The 20,318-nt window shown below is 40.1% G+C and overlaps 1 protein-coding gene across 2 annotated transcripts in view; it reads right to left on the bottom strand.

Moving 5' to 3' along the window:
• pcdh11 (protocadherin 11) overlaps nucleotides 1-20,318 on the bottom strand; it is a 152,421-nt gene that overhangs the window by 96,015 nt on the left and 36,088 nt on the right. The gene's annotated exons all lie outside the window — the stretch shown is intronic.

Genomic DNA, 20,318 nt, shown 5'->3' with positions numbered 1-20,318 from the left:
TACTCAGCTTTACTTAAAGTACATTATTCTTGTGATGCCAGTTAGTTCATAATTTCACAAGCACTTGTGCAAGGATACGTTGATAAAATACATATTTAGGTGGGCATTTTGCACAATGCAGATCTAACCAGGAAGCAACTCAAGCCATCTTGCTTAAAATAAATATTAGCCCATACCAAACCTCTTTTGTGCCAGATATAGTATATCAACCCAATCACCAAAATAAATATTGACATTATATATTTCTCCAAACCACAAAGATATGACATTTTTACAATATTATGTTGCAGGTATGTTGAAAATGTACATTTCCTTATAACATCAACAGCATCAACAGCACTGTGGTTAACGTGGTTATTTGTATGTATAAAAACATTTGGTTTTGTTTCGGAAAAGATCATGTTTTGGCTTGAAATACCTGCTTTTTGCAGCACTATCATGGCTGTGAATACTGCAATGTCTTGCTAAAATATAACTGGTTTTGTTGTTTGTTGGCCTCGAACAGTATAGTGGTCTGCAGCTTGGCAACTGTCTTGTAAAACAAATTCAGCTCATATGCATGTAATCAGAACTACTTCATTTTAGAAATGTTAACACGGTAAGTATAAAAAGTACAAATGTAACATATCTGTAGTTTGCAGAAATGTACAATGCCAACATTTTATCCTGGCAACTGGGATGTGTATATAGTAGTCTGGTCACATTCAGCAAGCCAACTTCCCTTACAAACCCCATGAAAAAAAACTGGGAAAAAAAACAAGAGCACTATTCAGTGCTGAGTGGACAGGGACTTGTGGCACATTTGTGTTTCCAGCCCCATCAGCTCAGTCTCCATTCTCCACACACAAGGAGGCTTTATACTGTCGTCTTCCCCGGCCCCCTCAAAAGGGCCATGCTACATTTAGTAAACTGCGTTTCCAGCAGCTAGTTACGGCTTTTCTAACTCTGTTTGCCACCCCAACATTGTTTCCCCCCTCCCCTCCCAATAAAATATAGTTCTCTCACTCGGATTAAAGGAGCAATGTAGTTCAAGGATTATCAAATGCCTTTGATCATGTGACTGCCATGTTTTTGATCTGCAGCACATAGCACCAAATATATTCTCTTTTTCTTGCCTTCTGTCTCTATCCCTCTCCATGGATTTCCCTTTGCTTGATGGTTCTCTGCAGTGTGAGAAGACCTCTTGACAGGCAGTGAGAGAAGAGAGTGTAACAAGCGTACAACGCAAGTGTTATGAAAGATAAAGCTGCCTTGTGTTGAAGTTTAACACGTTTATGACATGCAAGAAGAATGAAATGCATATTTATTTTAGCTCAAAATTGTTTTCACAGAGTCCATTTTTCTCAGTGAATATTGAACCACTCATACATTTAATGTTTCCCCTCCTTTTTGAAGCAATGACACAGATGTTTTAAGTATAAAGAAAGCGACCATAGATTATTTGCCTTTGAAACAGGAAGTAAGGTTTCAGATGCCTCAACCCGCCACTGCACCCCCAACTGCACCCTGCTGCTGTTCATTAGCAATTTCTGAGCCTTGGGCTATTTTGCAGTGTTTCAGTCCCTGCATTATTATTATTTAGTGGCTGACTTGGACATGCAATCAAAGGGACATGCAATATGTGCAACACTTGTATTGCAAAGCAATGCCTTTTCCATGATGCCCAGACTAAAACCGTGTAACTGTGAGCCAGGGGATCCATGGCTCAAATTTAGTCAACATACCTCAAAAAATGTTCTTTATCCTCATTGTACAATCAACCCCTATTAGTGTCATTGCCAAGACAAAAACGGGACATATCAAAACAATTATTCTGATGTGGCTTCAAGCAACACAACATTTCAATGTGAATGGCAACCTTAAATCATTATAAGGCGTGGTTTCAGGGCAAAAAAAAACCCATCAAAAAATGATTGAATATCATTTTAATGGGTAAAAACCTGCAAGGCTTTCATACTGTCTACCTGCCATGTTATTAGATAGACCATGTCAGTCAAGTTGAGGAACACAGAAACAACATACAGACAGGCTGACAAGACATAAGCATGCTGCCTTCCATCTTCGTCCCAGCTTGGCATGTTTATCTAGTCTTCCATGTGAGCTTAGTGCAGTACTGCGCATATGCATACAGAATGATGAAGGTTCAGAAACTGGTGCCTGAAGGAAGCTGCACATATAGCACAAGCTCTTTGAAATTGTGCCAGGGTGGGCCTCATTTGCAAAGCAATTTGACAACAAAAGTAAAATACTCTACAACTTCAAACCAAATTCTAGAGATGCCAACTGGTACGGCTGTGCAGTTTGCTCAGAGAGGGAATTCAAGAGGGTTACATCCGGCGTCTTGTGTGTATGCTTCTGACATGGCTTATTTGCAGACCTAGCATTGCACCAGTGCAATGTCATGATTGCTTTGGCAAGGAAAGAGGGCCTAATTTACATGAGAGGGAGTCCTAGAGGCACACAGGAGCTTGCCTTTGACCAAGGTGCCAACAAGCCTGCAGAAAAACAATGTAATTACAACCTACAAAGCTGCTGTGTTTAGAGAAAATTCACTCTTAATACAGCACATCAACAACACATACTAGTAGATTGGTCAGTCATCCAAATGAGCATGACTGAAAAATGTAATAATGCTAAAAGACTTTTTGTAATAGCTGGAATACATAAATTTTCATACACTCAAATCAGATTTAAACTATAGAGGTCATTTTGTATTCATGATTTTATGTATGAATATATTTTATGCAAAATGTCCAGTACATTTTATTCTCCTCAGGTAGACTGGAATCCAATGTACCTCCAACAGAAGTCAGTCAGTATTGTTTCCATCACCAGTCCTCATTCAGTGAAGATGTGGTCTTTCCTTTTATTCTCAGTCCCTGTGTTTTTGAACAGGCTCTGCTACCATGGATTGTTTTGACAAGTGCAATATTGCTGTGGATTAACTAGAACAGGATTTCATACCACGCGGGTTTATGATAATCTAAAATGTGTTGAGGAAGCTTAATATTGTTTTTATTGCCTATACGACTGTTATGACTTTGCATTAGGACATCGAGTTTTCAGAAACCTGATACCTACAGAAAAGGCCCAAGCTGACACTGTTTTTAAATTGAGCAATAGAGCTGCTGTGTACCACAATACAATACATGCAGGGCATATTTAGTGGTTCAACAAAGGTTTATGTATCTGTGCCCATGTTGTCTTAAAAAAAATAAAATAAAAAAAATTAGGTCATACAGTGTCTCAGTTTTCTTTTCGTATCAGGCTTTTCTATTTCGACACTGTGCTTTCTGCTGCAGTGCATAGTCTTCAGGTGAGAAAGGGGACAACTTTATTTTTTAAATACATTCTATATTTGACCTCTGACAAAAAACACAGATCTACACCTTGTATGCACTCTCAACCAAGTCACCAAAAAAAAAAGTATTTGAGGCTACATTTTCGCAAATCACAAACATGTTACATTTGTATTGAGTTAAGATTATATTTTTTGTGAGTAATATTGTCAATAGTTGAATTTGTGGTGAAGGAACAACCTCATGTGGGCAACTGTGTTCAATCGCTTATTCCTGTGATCAAATATCATCTTCAGCTCAATCCTGATATTGGTCTTAAAACTATTATATGATAAATAATCAATTTAGCAACTTCTGATTAACCAACAATATATCAATTTCAGGTTTGAAATATCAGCTTCTGGTTAAGTCCAACCCTTGCTGGTTTAAACTTCGCCCATTTTGAGTACAGATTTGATACAGATAATTTTGTCAGTTGACCAGATACAGATAATAATGTACTACCTCATCCCTGACTTGTACATTATCTTCTAGCAGATTTGATGAAAGTCAACATTTCTCAGCAACACTGATGAAGGCGTGGTTAGGTTTAGGCACAAAAATCTTTTGGTTATGGTTGGGAGAAGATTATGTTTCTGCTTTAAACACCAACATTCAGTGACACAAAAACTGCTGGAAAAGCAGGGAAGAGTTGGTGAAAAACATCCAGGTCCACTGGCTCTAACAATAAAACAAAACATCAAGGCTTCCACAAACACTGGTAGAAACACTGCAATGGGGCGGCAAAAAAAAAAACTCCAAAAAAAACAACTGGTGTTGTTGGTTTCAAATAGTGGTCTGCAGCTTGGCCACCATCGCCTCCACTTTCCAATGAGAAAAGTCAGTTTATATATTGTCACTCTAGAAATACACAGAGATACATATGAAATGTGCAAATGTTACGTATTCATGGTATGCAGCAACATATAAATCAAATATTTTCTTCTGGCGCGTGGGCTGGCACTTTTATTGAAAAGTTCTACCTCAATACTAAACAAAGAACTTTTATTAAACATAGCATTTCCTTAGTATGTGTCATTCAAAGTACCTTCTGCCAGACAGCATTATTTGGCTGTATCACACATCATGACAGTGTAAAACTAATTTGGAAATTATCAGTTTGTTGAAATAATGAATTAAGTAATACATTCTGAATCAATAATTCATCAGTGAGAATCATATTAGCATCATATTATACAAGCAACATGAAATTTTGCTGATTATTTCTCTAATTGTCTTGAGTCTTGAGTGAGTTATGTAAATGTTGTGGTTTATAAGGGGAGAGGTCTCCTTGGATTAAGTTGGATGTAATTATATGTGTTTAGAAATTTGTGAATATTACAACACTGTCAGTGTCTGACACATCTGCTAAACAGGCAAACACTGCAAAATCATCGTCGCTGAGATAGTTTGGAGAGGAGGGGCAGTTTGATACAAATTGAGGCCACGAGACGAGAGACTGTGTGCTGAAAAGCTCTCTAATCCAGTAATATTTTGGGTGACTTTCTAAGATAAATACTTTGGCATTGTCTTGATGAGAGAGCCTCGCCTCATTTAAGTGTCTTTGGGATCCGGATCAATCCACATGGAGGGAGTCAGACTTGTACACTTGACCATATAATGTGGCATGCTTGTCACAACCCGGAATGCATTTCTCTCTTCAAAGTATATTTCTTGGCCTGCTCTCGTCACTCACTCCCTCTAACCAATTTGTCATTCTAAGCCTAGCCTCTCTGCTGCCAGCGCCTAGATGATAGCAGTGGGCCTCTCTGATCCAGGCAGTGGCTAGGGAGCAGGCCAAGTGTTACGCGAGCCACCCTGGGACACCAAGCAGGCGCTTCTGCCGGCTGATGCACGCCTCCACGGCCGAGAGGAACTGGCTTTGCAGATGCTTTCAATTCGACACAGAGTCAAGCTCATCTACTTTGTGAGGACATTTGCTTTGTGTTTGTGCACTGCATTTGTGCTCGTTTGTGTATTTTGCGCGCATGAGCATGCACGTGTGTGTCAGAAAGATTAAGAGAACTCTGCGTGTGTGTATGCATTCATATGTTTGTGCATGACTGAATATATCTGTTTGTGCATGCATGAGACTGAAGCTGCTTTTTTATATAAAGGCACAATTATCCTGAAATGAGGCTGAGCCTTTTTCTTTTTCTTTTGGTTCACAGTTATAGTATTTGCTAAGTTCTGATGACCTACTACTCCTCTACTGATGTCCTTTAGAAGTCAGTCTAGTCACCATTTTGGCAGACCTTCCTCTCAAGAGCAAGAGGCAACACAACACTGTCGTCCTCACCTCATTATTCCTGTTTTAAGCAACTATTAATGCCCTCATTCAAATGCTTGGATGCCGCTTTGCCGTTAAGCTTATCAGCAACAGTCAACCAATTTACTACTGCAGTTCTCTCTCTAGTCGGGTGAGCAGAGCATTAAGTGTATTCAAAATTACATTAGCGGCACATTGTTATTGACTGCTTCTCACGGTCAAGCAAAACTTTATTTTGATAAATGAAAATAAATGCCATCTGATCAAGTTAAATTACACAGTGCATGTGCTGTGCATTAGCAAACCCACTCTCCTCATTTTTCTGGCTTTTTGAGAAAAGGGGTCAGGAATGATTAATATCTCAGTAGTTCTTCATTTAGGTGATACAAAACAGTACGTCAGAAGAACAAAAGAATGTAATACTATTCGGATGTGAATTCGGCAAACGTATGCTAATCATCGGCTCTTTTAGAAATTATAGAGGAGCCGCCGTTTTGATGAAAAGTCTACTCTGCTCTCTGCAGAGGTGCTCGACATCGACCTTTCAGACCCCTGTGTTTTTATGTTGCAGCCTTTTGCAGCCGTGCTTAGGATTAAACTATGCATGGCTAATGCATTTTCACACGAGTAGACATATTTATCTTTAGTGCATAGACTGTCACCCACAATTCTGCACCCAACAATAGGCTCTCTGAAAATAGACCCCTTCATTTGCCTGCATGAAAATTGAGACTTGAAGTAGATTGTTGAATGCTTAGCCCAAGCTTTCTCGTTAGACACCGATACCCATCTCACAGAGCAACACCGGCCTTTTATCTGTCTGAGCGTGATTCACTATTTGATTGGGAATGAATCTGGAAGGCTCCAATCAGTTTCCCTTGTATGAGCACAGTTAACATGTGTGTGACTGCTCCTTGAGCACTGATGGCAGAGACATGGGCGATTAAGGCCAGAGCCCCAATCAAACCAGCTGTGTGCCATTCCCCCCATGACACTGGTTGTGCCAGGCATGTGTTCTACACTACTAGCAGGCAGAGACGCCGCCACCAAACCCCCAGTCTGGGGAGTTATGGCCACACATGAACCAGGACATGCAGGCAGATTGGGGTTTAAGCTATACAAACATTTTTCAGAGACAGAGCTGCTATGCAAGCAGAAATAATCTCATTGGTTGCGTTAAACCTCAGTGGAGAGTTTTTCCTGGCCAAGCAGTAGTAGACTGCAGTGCAAAAGACAGGCGGTGAGACAGTAGGTAGCTAATATTATGAATCCCAGTGCTCTTTATGAGTACAAGAATGCATTTAAGCCATACTTAATACAAGTTATCTGGGAAAAATTGATGCTGTCTTTGAAAGTAACTATTTGTGTTTTGTATTCATACCAGTCTGGTAAAAAAAGAGTCTGAGAAAGAACACAAAATATAAAACTCTATAAATATCACATTTAAATACAAATTAAATGAACAGATAAAAAAGAACTGTCATAAATAATCACATCTTTTCAATTGAATAAAAAACATCTAAACAATACAAAGTGGGACATTAGCCTATGCGTCTTTTAAAATTCCACTTTACCATTTCATACTGAGTAAGCATTAACCAGTCGATCAAGCCTTTTAGTTGCATACTCAGTCCAATAGCAGAATGTCTGCTTCTATGAATACACAAGTCCAGTTTTATTAAAACATGACCCTCACTTTTTAAAATGGAATTCGCATAACAAAAAAAACTTCTATTCACTCTATAGCTAGACACTAATATCTAACAAAGAGTAGTTCATACCAGTCTCTTACACTCAGTTATTACATTTTCTGACCAAAGTCTGACCAAGACTGAACCTCACACTCCTATTTATCTGAGGGTGACGAACATTTACTCACACACACAGTATAATTACATGAAGGAGACAGCTTTTTTAAGCAACCACCATAGACTTAAACAGTACACACACACACACACACACACACACAAATACACACAAAACATATACAAATGTTCTTACTATAATCTTTTAAAAAATAGAATATAATGGTAAAGTGACCTGAGCTTGTATAGCGCCTTTATAGTGTTACAACCTCTCAAAGTGCTTTTTACACTACAAATCACACTCGCCTATTGACACACATTCATATACTGGAGGCTGAGGCTACCACATAAGGTACCACCTACTTCGTTTTTTTTAGACATTTATATATCAATAAGGCAGCAGGATCTTGTCCAAGGACACATTGATGTGGATTGGAAGAGCCGGAGACCGAACTGCAGATCTTCCAACTGGTGGACAACCTTGTCTACCTCCTGAGCTACAGCTGCAGTGCTCTATGAAAGTTGCTAAACCCTTAACCAAACATGCCACCATATTAGTACACTTGCCAGTGCTTTTAATTTAAGACTTTAGAGCTCTACAAAAACAAAAACAATTGCTGTGGTTGTCTGTTACAGTGTTATTTAAGACTACCACACGGTGGTTTTAATCAAAAATACTCACAAAGTTAAAATATGCATTTTGTTAGACTTTGCACCAACGTTTTTTTAAAGAAAAATTATGTTCTTTGACATCAGCATGGTCTAACTCTAAAAATTTCTCAAATCCGTCTCTTACTTGTGCAATGTAAAAATACAGTGCTATGATATGGAATATCTGCATGCGAATTCTGTGCATGTACACCAGGTCCAGTGTGAATTACACCCATTGCCAAATCACTTTCATTAAGAGCAAATTAGTTTCCTTTTGAATACTGCCATTGTTCACTCCACACAACAACATCAAAACAGAGAAAATTGTCCCAATAACTAACACCCATTTCATCAAAGTCTAAACTCTCAAAAAATGCACTCTCCCTGCTCTTACAAAGATTCATGGCCTGCAACAACACCACAAGGTAACTTACTGACTACACCATTTGGCTGCTCTAAACATTAGACCTCCGATCTGACAATCACCCATCCATGAAAAAGTGTGAGTAGCTTGTTCTTCTTGGGTGATTAAGTAATACCTTGTGGTATGAGTCTGTTGAACTGTTATTTTGCATAATAATAACCCATGTGCTTTTGTTTGTTCTCTGACCAACACATAACATTAGCAAGTGCATCTTAATCATGTCAGATAGCTATGACCTGGAGGTATGACATTTGTTGTAACAAAGGATTTAATTGATCAAACCAGCCCATTCTCATTCTCAAGTTGTAAAATACTGCTGCTTTGTCAGTGAATTCTGCTTAAGATACAAAAAGCCACCTTTGGTTGCAGTATGATATGCACCAGTTGGTGTCAGTTTTTAAGGTGTTTTTCACAGTGTTATGATACTCAGCCGGTTGGCCTGAACAACACCTGCTAGTAACTATTACTATAAGGAGCTGGAAGTTCCCTATAAGGTGTTTGCTCCCAGTATGAATGTAGAGCCAAACCATGATGTTTTTTCCCCACATCTAACCATGTTCTTCTGTCACCTAAACCTAACCACCCATACGTTTGTTTCCTAACCATGTGTTTTTGTTGACGTCAGGCCGTTGGTTGCCATGTGCTTGTGTGTCTAAACATACCACATGCTTTTGTTGCCTAATTCTAACTATGGGCTTTGTTGATGCCACGACTTTGGTTGCAGCGTCCCAGAACATCAACAGCAGGAGCTAAAGGATACCTGGAATATAAAATATAGATGCAGAAGTTCACTGATAAAGCGGTAATATGTGATGTTTTGGGATAAAAATGTCATGGTCTAATGTAAATTTCCACCCCAAACGAAGGCTGTTGGAATAATTTTTACCCTGCAGAGTGTGCAAGCAGTCATTAGAACCCACAAAATCATTTTTAATATATTTCTGTACTGATTTTTCCAGATGAAAATCTGTGTTTTTAGTATAACATAACTGGGGCATGGAAATATATAGAAAGAGAAGAAAACTCAAAAATGCAGTCATTGAGAACAAAATAGTGTCATAAAGATAAGGTCAATAACAAGTGTTGCACAGGGATCAATCTGTAACAAGTAGCCCTTCAGGCTGCCCTGTCAATCCCCACATGTGTTTCTAACATAATAACTGGGGTGTTATGATCATGAATGGAATTGCAAATCTAGTTTTTTCTGTTTCAGGTGGACACACATGAATTATGCAAATCTATGGTGTTACAAATTTAAAAGAGATTGGTTTTGAATAGATGTTCTAGTTCTGCAGTCCAGACCTCAGCAGACTTCACTAAAAAAATGGTGGTCTGGTTTATGTCCCGCCCCTTCAACACAAACTGAACTATCAGCTTGCTATCAAACAGAAGCACATACAAGGCCTTCTAAACACCTATTAGAGCTATCGATAGCAGAGGCAGAGGTTATGACCATGGAATGGGGAGGATATTTGTGTCTCTCACTCCGCATTACCAGCATCTTTGGAAAACGCTTTATAGATTTGGACAGAGGCGAAGGAAGGCTTTATCAGCACCAACACAGAGAAACACATTAAGGGATCAGAACCCCAAAGGTCAATTGTGGCTGTGGGCAGCGCTTTGTTACGGTGTCCTCTCTGTTTATATTGCACTGAAGCCAAGTAACGTGTGAAAACAAGTAATGATACCAATTTTGTGTACATTTTTGAAGTCAGTATAAACCACAGAAGCCGAGTATTGCTCATTATACAGTATGTTAACATTTATACATATTCCGCTTTTCTGTGAGATACAGGGTCAGTGGTGGCCGCTCTTTATTCTGTGCCCTTTATTGCGCTCATAACACTGGGATAATAGGTGCTGATGTAAAAAAAATATATATATATATGATCATAGTGGAAACAAAATATCAGAAAGCTTTTTGGTAACCAGCCTGCAACTTTCTGAATTTATTAATCTGTCAACTATAAACTCATACGTGACACGAGTATATAAAAACTGAGCTGTAATGTCAATACCCTCTTTAGAAAACATGTACTGGGACTGTAGCTGAACTCATGTCATTTTTTTTCAAACCTCAATTCTTCCACATGCTGTCATTAAAACAGCACATTGCTCTTGCTCAGATGATGTAAAACCTCTCCTTTCCAGGATTTAATTTTTTTTTCTTTTTTAAATATATTTTCAGGATCTGAACAATAGACTTTGTGACACTGTGTTGTGATTTACTTGTATTTTGCAGGGCAACACTCACTGGTTGAGACAAATCCTTAATCCCTCACAAGATAATAATAATAATAATGTAATCCTTATTCCCAGATGGAACCATTTTCTGAAAAGACAGTTTTTGGCCCCGCAGAGGTTCTATTCAAGAAGAAGAGCAATGGGAAGTTATTTAAAATACACAGCAATTAAAATAAGACACTGCTCAATCCTACCCACCATGCTAATCCTGTCTGATACAGATGTAGCTATTGTAGTGCAAAAACTTTCTCATTTTACTGTATCTATTGTGTATCATTGTATAATATTGTGCTCTTACTCCATCCCCCAAGTGTATTTCTTCAGAGACATGAAAATGTATTCTTTTCAGATGCCAGTAGGTGCAACTAGTGATCTGACTACCTGCCATTGAAGAAGCATATGATTTTAGTTAGGGTTTTCGGGGGAAAAAGGCAATAAAAATATGGCTGTAACAGCTGCTGCAGTGCTACTGTAGAATAAATGCAGCACAGATGAAAGATGATGAGTGCCTTTTTACTCCTGGACTTCACAAGAGCCTAAGAAGGCACACATACACACACACACACATGCGCAGGCGTTCACACAGAGCAACGCATCCACAAATGCAAAACGCAGGCAAACATGCGACTGAAGACAGGACGCTTAATGTTTTCCCTTTCTAATGCAAAAGACAACCAATGCGAGAAACAGATGGAATCGTTTCTAACCACGGAAATCGTTCATGACCACAATCCTAATCCTAATGAATGCTACACCATGTTCGTGATTGCCATCTTGCTATCTGCATGCGGGCTCGTAGAAAATGTTAATTGTTATGCTAATCTCTCAAACAGAGATAAATAGATGAGCAAAAAGCACATGTATAAAGCATGTCACGACGATTTATTATATGTTGTATTTAAATCGTGCATGTTTCTTTACTCTCTTGTTTGATTTTTAGTCTTTATTTCTATTTTCTATTTCTTTTTTTGTCTTTCATTCTCCTCTTTTTTTTTCTTTTTTTCTTTTTGAAAGGCAGTCTCTCTAAATCCAATACAGTTTCTCTCAGCGTGAGGCAGCTTCAAAGCCCTGCTCTGTGGTCAGGCCCGTCGATCCTCTCACCCACCTCCTGGTTGTTTAAGAGAGCAAAAGCACAGCAGTGCAGTTTCTTAAACACACAGATCCACCCCAGCACCAACAGAGGGACCGCTGTTTGGCAAAAGAGCCTCTCTCACTCTCTCTCTCTCCCTCCCTCCCTCCCTCTCTCTCTCTCCCTCTCACCTTGGACTCTGAACCCCCCCTCATTACCCACCCTCCTCCATAGACCTCATTATACCCACATACTCCTCTCTCTCCACCCCTCTCTCTCATATAATTTATCTTTCGTTGCCTCTCTCAAACTCACTCCTTCTGTCAGTTACCTCACCCTCTCCATCCCTCTACCATCATTTACCTTTTTCCATCCTCGGCTACTTCAGCTGTCCTCGCTCTTCACCCGGCACTCCATCCCTGTGTCCCGTGCCTCCCCTTTATCTTTGCTGGAACTCAATCCCTATCGCCGCCTCTGCCTTTCGCCTCACTCTCGATGTAAAGTGATTGATGCCAAGCCTGGGCTCCGGGCCATCCCTCCTACCACACACGCAGGGACATCACACTGAACCCAGAGGGAATGCCGCTACTACCTCAGACGGGGAGCTAAAGTGGAGGGTGGCTCTGGAAGGTTTGGCCGAACGAACCGTGCCCACCCATGTCTGAGGGGAGGCAGGCTTGGGGGGCCCCTTGGCGGGGAGCGCGAATTGGTACACTGGAGTGCTCATTATGGCTCTGTAGGGACTGTCCTGCGGGGCATCCACTGTGTGGCTGTGGAGCTCATTACGCCAGGCAGCCACGGAGCTCGAGGCACCCAGAGGCAACAGGGCTCATTGCAGAGATAAGAAAGGGGAGGGCTGCCCAGATTACCCTTAATCAGAGGCACCTGTAGACAGTCAGCGCCTCCCTCCTCATTGCCTTCCGTTCAGCCCCCACCTCCTCCCAACGCGCACGCACGCTCTTTCTCGCTGCTGTAATTATTGCAATTGCTTCACTTGACTGTCATTCCTGAGCACGAAGTTGCACAGCTTGCCTTCTAATGAGAAACCCGAGCTATGATCCGGAGGTGTTATTTATTTATTTAATTATTTATTCAACACAGCATGTATAATGTCAATTATTTAAATTAGTGTGATTTTACCACGCGGTGCTCTGCAAAGCTCTCCCCACTGTGCGTTATTGGCATTCGACTCACATCACTCCGCATCCACCTTTGTGTGGTGGATGGAGAGTTAATTAAGTTTTAATATGACATGTTGCCCAAACCGAAGGGATATGATTCAAATCAGCTATTACTGAAATAGGAGGCGACACGTTACATAAACAGTTCACCTCTGCAATATCTAGTAATATGAAAAGATAAACGGTTCAGACAGTGCCTGCAACAATACATACAGTGTGTCTAAACAAATGTGAACGAATCAGAAAAGGGTTCAATAGCGTTCTGATGCAATCTCAGCCTAGCTGTTTTAAATGAGTTGTATTGGAGCTGAGGTAGTCACATTTCGGCAGCTTAAATTGACAGAAGGCCAACTACTTCAAATTACATCATTTCAGTTTTCAGGAACTGTGCAAATCAAATTTTGAAAGTGCTAATCTCATTCACCCAGTACATCACTTTCCCTCCACCTGTAACCTGATGTGAAACCAGTACCACCCTACCCTGCACACAACGCAAACTCCTACCTGCCTTTTTGCATAATAAGAAGTGTTACTGTCAGTTGTTTGGGCAAATGTCTATTTCTAAGCATGACACAACAAACAAGTGTCGACTTTGATGTGAGTTAGAGGGTTCTAGCTAAAGTCTGTTTTAAGTGCTGAGGAGATGTACAGTAGGGATTAATAAAAACAAGAACGATGTGATGTGCATGACTGAACCACTTTTGTTATTCTCTCCTTCCTTGCACACCTCCCTTCAGGTGCTGAGACGTTCTTTGAAACCAACTGTCAAGCTGTTGTCTGTGCAGGCAGCATACAAAGAGTTCATCCAAAACCTGCACTTTATTTTTTTGAAGCGCTTGAATGGATGCGTGGCTTTGGCTTTTCTTATCACACTGCTCGTGATATGTTCGAGACAACACGGAACAACATTTATCTGTGTTGTCTAATTCTTAACAGCATAATATGAACCATGGCGCTCAGTGAGATTAGTTTTATTATGTGTATTATACAACATGTACGATAATCACACTACAGGGGGAAAGTAAGTCTCTGTGTTGAAATACTTAAATTGTTGTTCCTCTGGCAAATTACATTATTTCATGTCACTTAATGGGTATTAGGAATTATAAAACCAAAAAAGCATAAACATTTAAACTCCTTAGCAGCTAAAACTCCCCACCCACATCCCTCTATCATGTCACCCAACAGATTCTGCCTCAATTAAATTAATACGCCCACTTATAGACTGGTTTGCTGAATTTATCGTTGCAACGTTTACAGTGTACAGACATTTTTAGCAATTATTTTTATTTTGCTGTTTTGAGACTCTATTAATGCACTGTTGTGGATAAAAAGCAATATGCGTTCCAAATGTAAACAATACAAAGGAACTGTAATGGGATCTTTGGTGAAATAATAACAAGAACCAACTATTTGACAAAAGAAACAGTTTATCATCACATAAATATCTAAAGACTTTTGTCACTAATCATGGAACATGGCCTCATTATTTCAGCTTGATGAGCTGCCACACCTGACAGAAATATGACATGAATAACAAAAACAACAGATCTGTGTTGAGAGGCTGATCAGCTCGTTCCCTCTGTGCCCAGTAAGAATACGTTCTTCATGGGCTACACAGTAGCTGCACCGTGGGGGGAAAAATCAAGTTCAAAGAAGTTGTCGTCTCGCAAACTGGAATAAAGTGGTGAAACAATCACAAAACATCCAGTTTTCTACGTGTTTTATCTCTGAGTGTAATTGATGAAATGGAACCGCCACACATTTTGTTTTGCCTGCAGTGGAAAGGCAAAAGGTGAAACAAAGAAACAAAAACGAGAGAAATAGGAAAAAAAGGCACTTTCAATGTAGAAAGATGTATTTTCAATCTCTGTCATGGTCACAAATCAAAATCCCCCAAGTTTTATGAAACATGCCGCCCCACGAGCCTTCACTTGTACTCCTTTATTCTGTTTGTAGTTATGCAACTCTGAAAACTAAAAGCTAAGGGCTCATGACAGAGTTAGTGAAACTAAATTGTCATAAATTTCCGTTGCTTACAAGATGATGGATTACATTCATCAACGCGAGGCCTCTAATCTAATCGGGAGCTGCACTCATCAAACTCCTCTCAGAGGAGGTGTGCTGATCTGGGATCACTAAATATGTCCTTGTTTTTCTTCCATTTTCAGCGTGATCTAAAGCTCAAACTGATGTTGGATCAGCATGGGCACTTTGGAAATAATAGTCCTGATCTCATTTGTGCTTTTGATGAAAGAGCTATAAAAGACACTATCATTGAAACATCTCAACATGAGATCCAGAATTTTTAATGCTGTAACAAAATGAAATTCTGCAATTCAAATAGATGCAGCTACATGCCTATGAAATCACTGCAGTCTGGTTTTTAGTATCAGCAGAGGTCTGCTATTAGAACACATTTTGGCTTTTCCCTCTCCCTGCCCACACATAATGACACACTTGAGTTGTTAAGCCTGACATTCTGCATAGACCAGGGCCACGGTCCTCATACCAAATGACACTGGAACGTGAACTGTGCTGTAGTGTATTTCTTTTCTTCAGCCTGCCAGTACATTTGTTTTCATTAGACGGGATTGGTCAGCAGTCTAGGCCCTTGTGTCCAGTAATGGAGCGTACAATTGCAGGCCCATTATAGACTCACAGTGAAATAAATGATATATTGATCTTAAATATTTCACACTCTTGTGTCTCTCTGAACAGCTGTTACTGCCACCACACAAAAATCTCGTTACGCATCTTCTTTAGGGAATATTCAATGTACTTCATGCATCTCACCCACTGGGTGCAGCTCTAGCAAATCCTCCAGGTACATGTGGTACACAACATTTTTTAAGATATTAAGACCTTGAACAATAAGGCAGCAGGCTTGCTAAAGCAATCACAGCTAATGTAAAGCTATAATGAAAACAAACTATACGTAGAGGTGCGACACTGAGCATTAATGAAATTACAGAGCTGGAACTCAGTCGACTTCTCTGTGTATTGTGCAATGAAACAGAACAGGACAGGAAAGCAACTGATGCATGCAAGTCACAGTCACAATTACTATTTCATTAAGGAGCTGCTACCATTGGCAGGCGTTCTCTGGCATTGTTGTGGGGAGGCTGGCACGGCACCGGAAAGGGGGGGTTGGGGGGACGAGGGTTTGGGGCGGTGGCAGAAGGGGGGTCTGAGGAGGAAGGGGGAGCAATGGGTGGGGAGGAAACATGCTTTAATTTGGGTCATCTCCCAGTCTGCACAAGGTAGGGTGACAGAGCCTCCCCTGCACCTAATCTGAAAACACATATGTTGTACTGGGTATCCACCTGAATTAATTGACCTAATTATTCTTGATAAAAGAAAGCGGGGGTGTTAGAGAATGAAAAACATTTTTATAAGATGCTATTGCGTGGTATTGAGGGAGATGGAGGATACCAACCTGTCAAGATGACAGGTCAGCGCTTAATTGCTATAAAAGGAGGTGATGCACATGCTTTATGCTGCGAAGTGGAGTGTGGTTGTTGGGGGCGGGGTGGGGGTGGGGGGCGTCTTTCTTACCACAGACACTCACACGCACACAACAAAGCAGACAGGCGCCATGGGTTAAGATCCTGCATTATACCACACCAAACAGTACTTATGTGTCTCAAAAGGGCAAATAATAAACAACAATAAAGACTTACCCATTTCTAGTTAGAGAGAGTAAAAGGTGAAAATGATACACTTGAACTTTGTCTGTTGTGACACATTTTGGCCAACAATGGCAACCTTGTGTTTTAAATGGAAAAAATGGTCACAACAGGACCTCTATAAGGCAAAGGGTAACAAAAGGGCTTGAGGGTGTTTCATATGCAAATGTCCCATATACATGTATAAAAACACTTCAAACCCACACTAATATGTTTTGTGGTAAAAAAAAAAAAAAAAAAAGAGCTGCTACGAAAGGCCAGTGGAAAGACAACAAAGGGATAAGCAGAGAGCAACTCATTGCACAAATAGCTGAAATTATAATTCATTACTGTTTATTTCTAAATTGCCTTCAGTTGGCCTGGCCACTTCAACCATCACAAAACCAGAGCTGATGGTGGCTAATTTTTGCAGGTGTTATACAGTACTTTATTCATCTCACTTTATGTGTAACTGGTTATGTTAATAGGATTTCAACTCAATTTATTCAAGTGCTGATCAATGGCATGCAATCTCGGCACTTCATGCATTATGTATTTTAATGGAACTCACTTGCTTTATAGCTGAATGGCTAAAGGTTAACAGTCCCAATAGGTGGGACTCCCTGAAGACTAATCTGAACTTCAAACACAGCTTTTTTTTTTTTCCCCGACACTCCACAAGGCAAAAGCGCACAACAACAGAAAAGTTGTTTTTATCACCACTTCTTATGGCTCATTGGGAGAAAGAAAGCGATTTATTACCCCACATCCTTTGCTCATATTAATGTGACTATAAATGCCCACAGACATTTTACTCTCTGTAGGAAGTGAGGCAGAAAAAAGGAGGAGTTAGAGGTTGGGGAATTAGTGAGAAGGGTACTGGCGCAAGTGAGGAAGCAGGGGGAGAAGGAGGGATGGTGGCAGAGGAAGAGAGGGATGTGTAGGTGGGGTGGAAGTGAAATGAGGAGAGGGGAGGGAGGTGTATAGCAAAAGTGGGCTAAAATCGCACACCAACAAAAGAGATAGATATGTCACAGTCTCCATAATTATGCTACTTTAACTGGCATTTTGATATCAAAAATGAAAGTCATTTCACCAGTAAGATCTTAAGCTGCTCTCTCTGCAGTTTAATATGGAAAACATCCAGGCGTCTCTGAGGGCCCTCGTCTCTCTCCACTGCCACTCCCTGCTCAATAAAACTGGCATGCTATTCCCAAGATGAGAGTCCCACTGGACTGCGTGAGGACTGTGAGGTAGAAACCCCTCCAGTCCCTACTAAATCTAGAAGTGGGAGACAGAAGGTGCTAGAGACATATCCTGTGAGGGTCACTTGGCAGTTTTCACCTTATTGTATTCTCAGTCATCAAGATTTGCCTTCGGCTTTTGGAAAATGATGTTGAGCCGCCCAGGAGATGACTTTCTCTATTCCTATGGAAACTGTACATTTCAAAGTGGCGTTTTTGTCACCTTGGGAGAGAGGAGCTGTATGGAGATTTCAGTCCATTATGTGGAAATTATTAGCAGTGTAATGAATCGGTAAAGAGATGTAAAGATTTGATCAGTGGTAATTTAGAAGCAATCGAACGATGAAAGATGAAATAATGAAATAATGAAATAATGAAATTGGGCTTTTTCAGGGCTGAAATGGACAAGTGCTGCAGTAAGCCTCACAGCTGGCCTGCTTGAATATGGATTGCACTTCTGGGACACTGTACACCATTGCTAGGTAAACAAGCATGGCTGCATGAATCAATTCAAAACAAGTTAATGAGAAGGAATCTTGACTTGTGCAATCAGAATTTGGCTGCATTAGCCGCCATTATCATTCTGTCATTGTTTTAGTTTCACATGGATGAAAGTGGATTAATGGTAAGATGTATGATTGCTGAGGGAATAGGGGTGTTTGGTGAGGCAAGTGGAGGCTTAAAGCTGTCAGAAAATCACTTAGTCGACAAAAGATTCCAGTCAGAAACATGACGTATAACCTGTAAAGAAGCACTTGCCTTCAACACAGCCTGAACTGGGGCCAGCCGTTTTAACTGGCGCCATCAGTCTCCTCCAGGTAATGCAATTAGATGCCACTAATATCTCGGGATGCTCTTCAAACTGCAAATGCACTTTTGCTAAATAGCACGCACTGTAATAACTAGTGACAGCACTCGCAGAGCCAGATTGAAAAAGCTTTTGCATGTGATTGGTTCAAGTAATTGCACATACAGAATGCTCCCACTGATAGAATTCATGAACTGAAAACAGATGTTATCCAAATCTATGCTGGCTTGTTTGCTTTGTTGCCAGGCAACGCAACTCACCTTGGGTTAAAACATGCATAGTAAATTTGTAAGATGGGCTTGGGCAGTCCTAGAGGTGCAATTACAATTCTGTGGTCTGTTTGTTGGAATTCTGCCGAAAGATCAAGTCACCAGGTTTACTGTTCAGACCACAGAAAAACGAATTGGTGGTCGCTCTTTGGCTCAGGATTGAACCTGCAAATTAGGACTCCTTTCCTTCAAAACAGGGAATCAGGTATCTTGGAACCCACCTTTTTTCCACTGTAAGCATTGACTAAATCAGCATGACGTCAAGCTAACAACAACATTTTACATACTAACTATAGTATTAAAATATATGTAGATAAATATGGTGGACAGAACTATTTGAAGTCTCTGCTGTGGTTATTTTATGTAATGTGTTGCTATGCTAACATTGTTAATAAGCAAACGTACTAGCACGGAAACTTGGCAATGTATTGTGGTGGACGGGGGCCACAGCAAAACAGATTATAGCCACCTAAAAAATCAACATACCTCTAAGTGTAAACTTTATTTGTTATATTTTTGTCCCTTTATCTTACAAACTAACTAACCGAACCAGCGGTAGACCAGCAACTCCAGTGTTTTGCACAATAAAATTTTTCTTTTTTCAATGAAGCTGGTTGCTTCAAGATAACAGCTTCAGTTTTACATCAATAAATGATGGCAAGGTAAAGGGGTGAGAATTACTTAATATATCATAAGCTTAAATTGATATTGTTTTTTTAAGTGGAACATTTTTATGTGGCTAAAATGAACCATTTGAGGCAGTGTTTACTCAGCACCATTTCATTTTATTTATGTGACGTGGGTATTTTCTACCCATTAGTTATTGTAAACAAACACTGTAATTCAGTTTTACATCACCCTTTGGTCTGTGGATCTGACTGAGAAGGACACTATTAGCAGACAGCCTGTCACTCAAAGTGGCCAGTCCTTAATTATGCATACCCTTAAGTCTCAATCAAATGCAAACTTACTAGCTGTATTAAAATTTCTCCCCATGTTTATGTTTTAAATAGAGAAAATAGCTATAGAGTCCAAAACCATTTTTAATACCAGGCTGTTCAGGTGGCCATTAGAAGAACTGCAATTTTTGGCACTTCCAATTTTTCTGCCCTGGAGGTTGCACTTGTTTGGTCTATTTGGGCTCTATCCCATCCAAACAGAGAATCAGGTGTCTTGGAGCCAGTTTTTCCTTTTTTTTTTTTTTTGCTAACTCATAGATGCTGTTGGTTTTTTTTTTAACTTAAAACAACATTGCAAAAACTCAAGCTCTCCCGGATCATGCCTGTGCTTTGTCATTCACGTTCAGAATGCAAACCGCCTACAGTAGCTCCTGAGTAGCTTAAGGGAA

Source organism: Plectropomus leopardus, chromosome 8, assembly GCF_026936395.1.
Source record: "Plectropomus leopardus strain MGB_pleo_1.0 chromosome 8, ASM2693639v1, whole genome shotgun sequence".
NCBI classification, from domain to species: domain Eukaryota; kingdom Metazoa; phylum Chordata; class Actinopteri; order Perciformes; family Serranidae; genus Plectropomus; species Plectropomus leopardus.
This window is presented reverse-complemented; position numbering and strand designations above follow the sequence as displayed.